Source organism: Arachis hypogaea, chromosome 2 (assembly GCF_003086295.3).
Source record: "Arachis hypogaea cultivar Tifrunner chromosome 2, arahy.Tifrunner.gnm2.J5K5, whole genome shotgun sequence".
Classification (NCBI taxonomy): Eukaryota; Viridiplantae; Streptophyta; class Magnoliopsida; order Fabales; family Fabaceae; genus Arachis; species Arachis hypogaea.
The window spans coordinates 30,998,611-31,009,683 of NC_092037.1; the positions used below are offsets into that span (position 1 = coordinate 30,998,611).

An 11,073-nucleotide genomic window follows, 5' to 3' on the forward strand; every position below is an offset into this window, starting at 1 on the left:
ATATATAAGGGTATAATAGTCATAAGAGTCTAGCCAAAGCTCGCGGAGTTTAAGCTGGCTAGTTATATACAAACATACAGAGTTTTGAAAGTAAAACAGCTTATACAAACTTCCTCTCAAAGTAAGCCTCTAAGAAAAATAAATACAAAAGTGAGAGAAGCTAAACAAAATAATAAAAAAGACTTCAAAACATAGCCAGGATCCTCCGCTCTGTCACCATAAAAAAAACTCACCGAGGTGGGTTATGGCCTACATCTGAAAAACAATAACAGAGTATGGAATGAGAACCGGAGATTCTCAGTATGGTAACAGTGCCCAGTGATGTAAGATATAAGACTCCTAGACGCTAGAGGCAATCCTAGAGCTTCATGTCCATCATGAGATTCAACTTAACGGATAACTAAAACTTTAAAACATAACTTAAAACTATAAAAATAAAGGGGTAATCTAACTTATTGGAGTTTCTAATCTATTCATTTCACCGCTGTCCCACAACCTTTACCAACCTATCCTCCATGCGATCTCATCGCCACCGCCTTCCGAACCTCCTCAATCCCAGTAGAATACACAGATAATAGCAATGCAAGTAAAGCACGAGTATAAGCATGTATATCCAGTAATTCAGATAGGAGATTAGACATGTGACACAATTAGCCAAATAATACAAGTCGTCAAAGGAAGTAAACAAATAAAAGATGCACATGATGAATGCCTGTCCTATTTGGATTGGATATCACATTGTCAGTTCAACTGCCAACCCGACACATTTCTATGGAGACGTCACCCTTCGGTCTCATATTGGAAACCCCCGAGATATCGTGTCCGGATTACGGTCCAGGATGTCTGTGCCTGCACACTATAGTGATTCCAAAGGGATGTAAGCAGGATGCTCTTGCCATCGACCTCACATCTCAACATAAACGGGATTAACCACCGTCCTTACGCCGTCACCGCGACCCTGATAAGTGGGATTAACCACCGTCCTTGTCAGGCGCATAGCGTCTCAACAAATCTCAGTATTTAATCCAGTGGTTTTCAGAAAATCATTTTTTCAGTATATCAATAATCCATCATTCCATTTCGAGTTCCAGACTCATCTCAACCACTATCAATTTATAATTTCACAATTCTTTATATCAGTCGTTATTATAGTACTTCGTCATCTCTCTCAACTAATCCGTCCTCAGTACACCAGAAACCTAAGTCTCCATCTTCTAAAATTTATACCAAATCCATCTACTTAAGTTATTAATTATCCTCTATTAATCCTTAGGATTAACTATACCACATTACCCTCAAACTACATTTTAGGGAAGTTTAGAAATATTAGAGAACCTTTTGAAAACATAAAAATCACCTTTTCTGCAAAACAGAAGTCTTGCGTACACAAGCCTCTGTCTCGCGTACGCATGATATTTGAAAAGGGGTGGTCGCATATGCAACCACCTGCTCGCGTACGCGAATGTCTCAACCCGAATGGGTTGCTCGCATATGCAAGGGTTAAAATTTGCTTGCTTGCGTACGCAGGCAGTATTTTGCGTATGCGAGTTACCCAACCCGAATGGGTTGGTCACGTCGCATGCACCCTGTCGCGTACACAGCCCATACCAGACTTAGAAAAATTTCAAAAGGTGCATAATTCAGTTTTTGACATCAAACTTTGAACAGTGATAACTTTCTCTACAAAAACTCATTTCCTACAATCTTTACATCAATTTAAAGCTCTCAAAGTCACCTTTAGTTTAAAATAAAGTTCATTCAATTTCCAGCTTTGAGGCTCAATTTATGCTCTGTCAAAGTTCAGCAAAAACTAGTTTTTACCAAAAACCACAAGGTTCTCAACTTTCCAAAAATTCATAACCAAAACCAATTTAAAACCAAACCAACTCCAATTCACATCAAATCCTACCCTTTTTGGTCATGATTCACCACTCTTACCAAATTTGAACTCACATTATACACTCTTCAACTTCAATGATCAATTGTATTACAGTAAAATAATTCCTCACACAACACAATCATCAATCATCATTATATCATTAACAGTCATCTCAATCAATCTCATTTGTTCTCAATGATAAACCCATATTTTATGGTTTATCTTTTGCTTAATTGAGTGGATTTTATCAACTCTTCACCCACTTATTCATACTATTTGCATGGTTTTGTATTTGCCTTCCTAATTATGTGCTTTGATTGAAAACATGCTTCTTTGACTTTAATTTTATTAATATTAATTCTCCTTTTATACCATTAGATGCCTTGATATGTGTATTAAGTGTTTTCAGAGATTATAAGGCAGGAATGGATCAGAGGACGGAAAGGAAGCATGCAAAAATGGAAGGAATACAATAAGTTGGAGAAATTGCTAAGCTGTCCAGCCTGACCTCTTCGCACTCAAACGGCTATAACTTTAGCTACAGAGGTCCAAACGACGCGGTTCCAGTTGCGTTGAAAAGCTAACATTCGGGGCTTCGATTTGATATATAATTTGTCATAGCTGCCCCGACGCCAGGTGACGCGAACGCGTGAGTCACGCGAACGAGTGACCTGGCAGGAACGCAACCCGCACGGCCGCGTGAGCCATGTGGCCGCGTCACTTTTCCGCGATCTGTACGGACCAGAAAGCGCTGGAAGTGATTTCTGGATTGTTTCTGACCCAGTTTTCGGCCCAGAGGACACAGATTAGAGGCTATAAAGTGAGGGAATGCATCCATTCATAAGGAGGCTTTTCATAATTCACTTTCCATGATCTAGATCTAGTTTTGAGAGAGGTTCTCTCCTCTTTCTTAGGATTAGGATTTAGGACTTCTCTTAGTTTTAGGAGTGACTCTCAATCCCAGGTTCTTTATTTTTATTTATCCCAATTTAATTTATGAACTTTTCCATGTTAAGATTTGAATATTTTATTTAAATGATATTTTAAGCATTTCAGTTTATGATTGTTCCTTTTTATTATTCCCAATCTGAGGATATTGTTATTCTAGTAGATTTAGTTTTTCCCCTTTTGGCCTTGGTAAAATAATTGGTGACTCTAGAGTTATCAAACTCATTGTTGATTGAAAATTGGAATTCATCCACTTAACTTACCTTCATAGTTAGAGGTTAGCAAAGTGGGAGAAAAATCCAATTCTCATCACAATTGATAAGGATAACTAGGAAAGGACCTCCAGTTCTTATACCTTGCCAAAGGTTTATTTTACAGCTATTATTATTTTATTTTACTTGTCATATAATATATTCACACCTTACTTCCAAAACCCCAATTTACAATCTCCATAGCCAATAATAAGAACATACCTCCCTGTAATTCCTTGAGAAGACGACCCGAGGTTTAAATACTCGGTTATCAATTTTAAAGGGGTTTGTTACTTGTGAAAACCAAAACGTTTGTACGAAGGGATTTTTGTCGGTTTAGAGACTATATCTACAACGCGACTATTTTTATGATATTCTTTATTGGCAAAAATCCTAACGTCAAAATGGCGCCGTTGCCGGGGAATTGCAAACGTGTGCCTTATTATTGGTTATTGTAAATAATTTTCAAAAAAAAATATTTATCTTTTTTTTTAAATCTTATCTTTTTCAAAATATTTTCTTTTTGTTGATTTTTATTTTTATCTTGTCTCACTACTATGAACTCTCACCCCTTTGGCTATGAGTCTGGTTACAATTATGTTGCAAGAAGAGGAAACTATAATGAGAACAGGCATCAAGGTTGGAACAATCAAAGATGGGAGGAGCCACAAGGATTTGATCAACCCTCATGGAAACAACCACCTCCAATGGACTATCAACAACCACCACCATATGCCTATGAACCCCCTCCTCAACATAACTTTGGACCACCATACTCACAAGCCCTTTTCCGCCATTCACCTCCATATGACCCTAACCCTCAACCACCATACCAACCACCTTATGAGCCATATGAATCATATATAGAACCACCCCAATTCCAACCTAATTACTCACAAGAACCACCACTTCAATATTCACCATCTCCATATCCATCAATCCAAGAGCATTATGATCCTATTTATGAAAACCGAGTGCATCAAGAGGCAAAGGATCGTCTCAAGGAAACAATGGATCGATTTCAGGTAACCACTCAACAACTGGGGCAAGTATTATTTCAATGGGCTTCTAGACGTTTAAATACACAAGGATCAGCCACAGCCCCATGTGGACAGTCTAGTGAAGAGCATAGCATAAAGGAGATACCAGAAACTCCAGTGGAAAAGACAGAGCATGAATTCATACTAGAACAAGTAGAAGAAGCTATCATTATTCAAGAAGAAGAGTTGGTTGAAGACTTAGGAGACGCAGAACCTCCATGGGAAAGACAAGACATAGAGCCTCCTTCCAAGACGGTTAAAATTGATGCTGAAGAGGGTGTACAACCTCCAAAGCATATCATAGTTGAAGACTTGGAAGAGGTTGATCAAGAGATGGAGATTCAAGAAGAAGAAGCACAACCTCCCATGCCATTGGAAAGCAATGAAAAGGAGATTGAATTGAAAGAGAGCTACCAAGAGGAAGAGGTTGAAATTGAAGAAGTTTGCAAAGAGGTGGTAATTATCAGAGAAGAGCACAAGGGAGTGGAGCTTGCAATTTCATTAAAAATACCTCCCCCTAAGTCGCCATCATCCTTCACAACATTCAAGTGGGTAAAATTCATATCCCATAGCTTTCCAATCCCACTTGAATATGGGCTACTGGAGACGGATGGTCAACTTAGAGCTCTTTGTGGCATTAAGAGTAAAAGGAAGATGGCCAGTGGTAAGAATTGTCCTGCAAGGTTCATTATGGTTGGAAGCTTTAAGTTTAAACGCAAAGGTTGGTATAGAGCTCAACTGAATGGGTCTAGGAAGCTATTTGGTCGTTGCAGTGAGAATTCAGATCACCTTTCACCCGGCTGGAAAAATGCAGATCAAGACAAAAACGGGTGTAAAGGTAAAGTTTGGGATCCTGGAATCTGTTCTGACATTTGTCACCCCAGGAGCCTAAGAATCTATTTGAAGCTTCGTAAGGGCTTTACGTGCTTAGTCTGGGACCCCGGAGGTTACTGGAGATACAAACATTGGTGGAGATTCCTGAATGAGTTCAAGCACAAGCCACCATAACAAGGAGCTCACCAAATGTCCAATTTAAGGACTTTAACTAAACGTGCTAGGTGGGAGACAACCCACCATGGTATGATCATTTCTTTTTCAATTTTATTTCGTTTTATTTGTTTTTATTTTATTTTAATTTATTATATTGAACCTGGAATTTCGCATCTCATTCACATTAAGCATTGCATTCTGCATTCTGCATTTTTCAGTTATAAAAAAAAAATTTCGCTACGCGACGCGTCCGCGTCGCTTGGAGAGAAAGGAAAAATAAAAGTGAACAGAGAGTCACGCTGGAGCGTGGCTGGAGGCGTGCTAATGGCACATATCGACCCGCGACCGCGTCGCTGACGCGTCCGCGTTGAATGGGAAGTATGGCCTACCACGCGACCGCGTGCCCTGGGTTTTCGACGTAAAAGGGTGTACAATGAAATATTGTGCGAGAGTGATGCTGGATTAATGCTGGAAGTACAATCCTTATCACGCGACCGCGTGCCCCACGCGGCCGCGTCACCCATCTTCTGAAGCACACTCACGCGATCGCGTGCCCCACGCGATCGCGTCACCCCAATTTTGGCAAATAAATTTATTTGAACAGAGAGTTGTGCTGGCGCGAGGCTGCACTCGCGCCAGAAGCATAACATGGGTCACGCGATCGCATGACTGACACGATCGCGTGCCCATACTTAACGCGCATCCACGCGGCCGCGTCGCATGCGCCGCACAGCTCACCCTAAAATTGCCACATATCTTATCTTTCTCTCCTCCAAATCCTAATATTTCTTTTCCTTTCTTATTTACTTCCTCTTCCCTTCTCATTCTTCTTATCTTTTATTTTATTTTATTTGAATATTTCATTCATTGCATTTTAATTTTGTGCATATTTTTCTTTTCTTTTCTAAATTTATTAATTTACCATTGGTGTCACATGTTCTTATTCAACTGTTATATCTTTTCTGGTATTATCTTGGTGTTTCATGACTTGTTTTATTATAATTGGGTATTATTATTCATAAATCAATGCTAATTTTTATAATACTGATATTCCTTTTGCATTGATATGTACTTACACTATTTTGCATTACCCACACCCTCTTCCCCATTGTTGCAATTTTTGCACCACTGGTATGCCATGGCTTCTATTATCTTCTCACTTACATGTTGTAGCTACCATGTGATTGAGACCCTTATTATTTGGCATTAACCCACCCATACTGTATTTACCCTTCTTCCCTTTTTCTTTCAGGATGGCCACCAGGAAGAGAACCAGAAGACGTTTACATGGGGAGACAGGCAAGTCAATCTGCACAATCTATAGAGAAAAGCATCAGTTGAAACCACCCGTCCACTTGCACATCTTAGCATGCACCGAGGACGGTGCAATCTTTAAGTGTGGGGAAGTCGATACCGACTTCCAGGGGTTAGTTACCTTCTTTTCAACACCAATACTCTTATTTTCTTTATTTGTTCATTGTTGCATTTGCATGTTTGATTGCATGTTTATTTAATTTTTGTGCACTACTTGGTTAAAATAATAAATTTCTTTTAAGACCCTATTTTTGAAAAATTTCACTAATTTAAATTGAAAATTTTTATGTTAAAAATTTGTTTGAAGTTGTAATTGGAACATGGTTTTTGAGCCAAAGAACACACAACCTGTGAGATTTGAGCTTAATTACATGGTTACATTATTTAACCATAAATTTTTATTCTTGTGTGTTCACTTCTCTATGATTGCAATCTTTGCTTTGTTCCATTCTATATGTCCAATATTTAATGTATTTACATGTTTGCATATGATTGAGGCCATTGTTTGATTCTAGCTCACTTATCCCAAAATTAACCTACCTTTTACATCATCCTTGTTAGCCCCCTTGAGCTTTTAAATCCCCTCTTGTTTTATAACCATATTACTAGCCTTAAGCAGAAAAACAAAATAAAAATCCCAAGATGAATCCTTGGTTAGCTTAAGATAGATATTGTGTATAATTTAAGTGTGGGGAATTTTATGGGAACATGGGATGATATGAAAAAAGTAGGGAATTAAATTGAATAAGTTATTTGAAAATTTGGGAAGCATGCTCATGTGAAATCAAAATAATTAAATTACCATGTGCATTAAAAAAAAGAAGAAAAATAATATTACCCCAAAATGAAAAATAAAAAGAATCAATGCACATGGGACAAAATTCAACAAAATAAGTTTGATACATGAGCATGTAATACAAAAAGTGGGAAAATTTGGGTAGCTAGGTAAAGCATTTTAAATTTTATAAAGTATGTATGTGTTAGGTGAGATCTTGGACTAATCAAGGATTCACTTTACTAGCTCACTTAGCCTTATATATACCCTTACCTTTACCTTGGCCCCATTACAACCTTAACAAAAGACCTCATGATGTTTGCATTGGTATGCTAAATAATTGTTGATTGGTTAGATGAAGAACAAGGTTTAGAAAGTATGATTAGAGGAGAGTAGAGTGATTAACCCTATACACTTGAGAGATTAGAGTGCATATACACTTCCTGTGAGGGTTCGGTGCTTAATTCTATGTTCCCTGCTTTCATGAGCTATCTTCTTACAAGTTTACTTGTCTTTATTTTATATGATTTGAATTAGTGGAATTTGAATTATTTTTGTCTTAAGGAACTTATTTATTTTTAACCAAGTAGGTAGAAACATTTTAGCATGTAGTTGCATTTATAGGTTGCATTTCATACATTCTTACCATTCCTCTTCATCTTTATAGTTTCTCTTGAGCTTAGCATGAGGACATGCTATTGTTTAAGTGTGGGGAGGTTGATAAACCCATATTTTACGGTTTATCTTGTGCTTAATTGAGTGGATTTCATCAACTCTTCACCCACTTATTCATACTATTTGCATGGTTTTGTATTTGCCTTCCTAATTATGTGCTTTGATTGAAAACATGCTTCTTTGACTTTAATTTTATTAATATTAATTCTCCTTTTATACCATTAGATGCCTTGATATGTGTATTAAGTGTTTTCAGAGATTATAAGGCAAGAATGGCTCAGAGGATGGAAAGGAAGCATGCAAAAATGGAAGGAATACAATAAGTTGGAGAAATTGCTAAGCTGTCCAGCCTGACCTCTTCACACTCAAACAGCTATAACTTTAGCTACAGAGGTCCAAACGACGCGGTTCCAGTTGCGTTGGAAAGCTAACGTCCGGAGCTTCGATTTGATATATAATTTGCCATAGCTGCCCCGACGCCAGGTGACGTGAACGTGTGAGTTACGCGGACGCGTGACCTGGCAGGAACGCAACCCGCGCGGCCGCGTGAGCCATGCGGCCGCGTCACTTTTCCGCGATCTGTACGGACCAGAAAGCGCTGGAAGTGATTTCTGGATTGTTTCTGACCCAGTTTTCGGCCCAGAGGACACAGATTAGAGGCTATAAAGTGAGGGAATGCATCCATTCATAAGGAGGCTTTTCATAATTCACTTTCCATGATCTAGATCTAGTTTTGAGAGAGGTTATCTCCTCTCTCTTAGGATTAGGATTTAGGACTTCTCTTAGTTTTAGGAGTGACTCTCAATCCCAGGTTCCTTATTTTTATTTATCCCAATTTAATTTATGAACTTTTTCATGTTAAGATTTGAATATTTTATTTAAATGATATTTGAAGCATTTCAGTTTATGATTGTTCCTTTTTATTATTCCCAATCTGAGGATATTGTTATTCTAGTAGATTTAGTTTTTCCCCTTTTGGCCTTGGTAAAATAATTGGTGTCTCTAGAGTTATCAAACTCATTGTTGATTGAAAATTGGAATTCATCCACTTAACTTACCTTCATAGTTAGAGGTTAGCAAAGTGGGAGAAAAATCCAATTCTCATCACAATTGATAAGGATAACTAGGAAAGGACCTCCAGTTCTTATACCTTGCCAAAGGTTTATTTTACAGCTATTATTATTTTATTTTACTTGTCATATAATATATTCACACCTTACTTCCAAAACCCCAATTTACAATCTCCATAGCCAATAATAAGAACATACCTCCCTGCAATTCCTTGAGAAGACGACCCGAGGTTTAAATACTCGGTTATCAATTTTAAAGGGGTTTGTTACTTGTGACAACCAAAACGTTTGTACGAAGGGATTTTTGTCGGTTTAGAGACTATATCTACAACGCGGCTGTTTTTATGACATTCTTTACTGGCAAAAATCCTAACGTCACTCAACAACAATATTCAACACTATTTATCCACATCAACATCATTATTCATCAAAATCATTTAAATTTGTCAAGTCATCATATATCATCAATCATCTAATTCAACAAGCCATTTCAATCCAACCTATCTTATGGGTCAATAGCCTAAGTGTCCAAAAATATTATATTTTACATAGAGAAAATCGAAACCATACATTAGCCTATTCCCAGTATGCACTAAAACCTAAGATTGAGTACAAATCAAGCTTCCACAAGTTCTTAAGTCACCAAATCCACTTCCAAGCTATTCAAGTCACTAACATTCTCCATACAACACAAATTCAAGCTATATACACATAATTCATAACTAAATCAACCTAGGGTTCATCAAAATCACAATTTCACAAGGATTGAGAATAAACTCACCTTGTCCAAGATTGATTGGGTTAAACCCAATAGGAACCAAAGGCTAGAGTGTACCTAAATACCTAAAATCACAAAATTTTACTCAATACAAAACCCAAAACCTCAAAATTCTTAGGGCAAAGAAAAAGAGATAAAAATTCAAAATCTTACCAAGAAAGATTAGATAAAAGTAAAGGGCTTATTGAGAGCTTCACATAGCCGCTGACGCTACGTGAATCGGAGCACCATAGCTTGAGATATGGTGGATTAAAGAAGAGAGTGAATAGTATTTTAGCTCTCCCCTCTCACTTCACTCTTGCAGCTGGATTTTGTGCTTATGAGGCCAAGATGAGTTCATTAATGAACTTATATATGTTGAGCTTGGGCCTAACTTGGACCCAGTCCAACCCGTTAGAAAAACTAAGGGAAAGGTGAGCTAGGCATTCAAAGCATGGTTTGTTTCCTTTCCTGGGAATGTGCTATACCATAGGCTAAGGGTGCCTTGTGAATTTTGGTTGGCCACCGGGCATGCTCTCTTGTGCTCCTCCATCCGCCAGCCGTGAAATCCATTTGTCGGGCATGCCTCCCCCCCTTTTGGTTTTAACGTGGAATAAACTATTATGCATGCATGCAAAAGAGGCTGATGTTGTAATGTAAAGAAGAATATGCTAAAACAAAGAAGAGAAAACAAAAATGAACCAATAGTTAGGTTGCCTCCCAACAAGTGCTTCTTTAACAATATTAGCTTGACATTGAGTTTTCTAGATTGAGGTTCGGATTGTTTCACAACAGCCTTCAGTGCTGTGTGTCTTATTCAACTCTTTGTGGCTTTCTTTTCTCATATTGTTGGCTGTAATTGCTATTGCTACTAATACCTCTTTAGATGTCCTCTTTAGTAGTGAACGTCTTATTGATGAATCAATTATCGTTCTTGAGATTTGAGAGACCTCATCATAAAAGAAGTAGATTATCAGCCAATCGGATAGAGCATGATGTGAACATCCTTTGAATAGTCTTTTATATCTTTCCCATGCTTCATAGAATGATTCACTCTCCTTTTGAAAAAAAGAAGCGAGTTCCTTCCTTAATTGGATTAAAATTTTATTACCAACCATCATTCTTTCTTCCTCTTCCCCTTACATGTGCAATAATAAAGAAAATCAAACGTACCTTGCGGTATACCAGAACTACAGAAAAATAACGAAAATAAAGGAAAAGAAAAAGAATGTAGAAGGCAAGAGAAGAAAATAAAGAAATTAAAGGTGAGTTAAAAGACAAGAAAGTAACCGAGATCTAAGTTAGGATTTAATCGGATATTATGTTGATAATCTGAATTAATCCCTGTCAACGACGCCAAAAATTTGATGAGCG

General features: G+C 37.7%; 1 non-coding gene across 1 annotated transcript; it reads left to right on the top strand.

Moving 5' to 3' along the window:
- The first annotated feature begins 10,686 nt into the window (after positions 1–10,686).
- LOC112765756 (small nucleolar RNA R71) lies at positions 10,687–10,793 on the top strand. Its single transcript, XR_003183900.1, has one exon. It is a non-coding gene; the product is annotated as a small nucleolar RNA R71 (small nucleolar RNA).
- Positions 10,794–11,073: the final 280 nt, after the last annotated feature.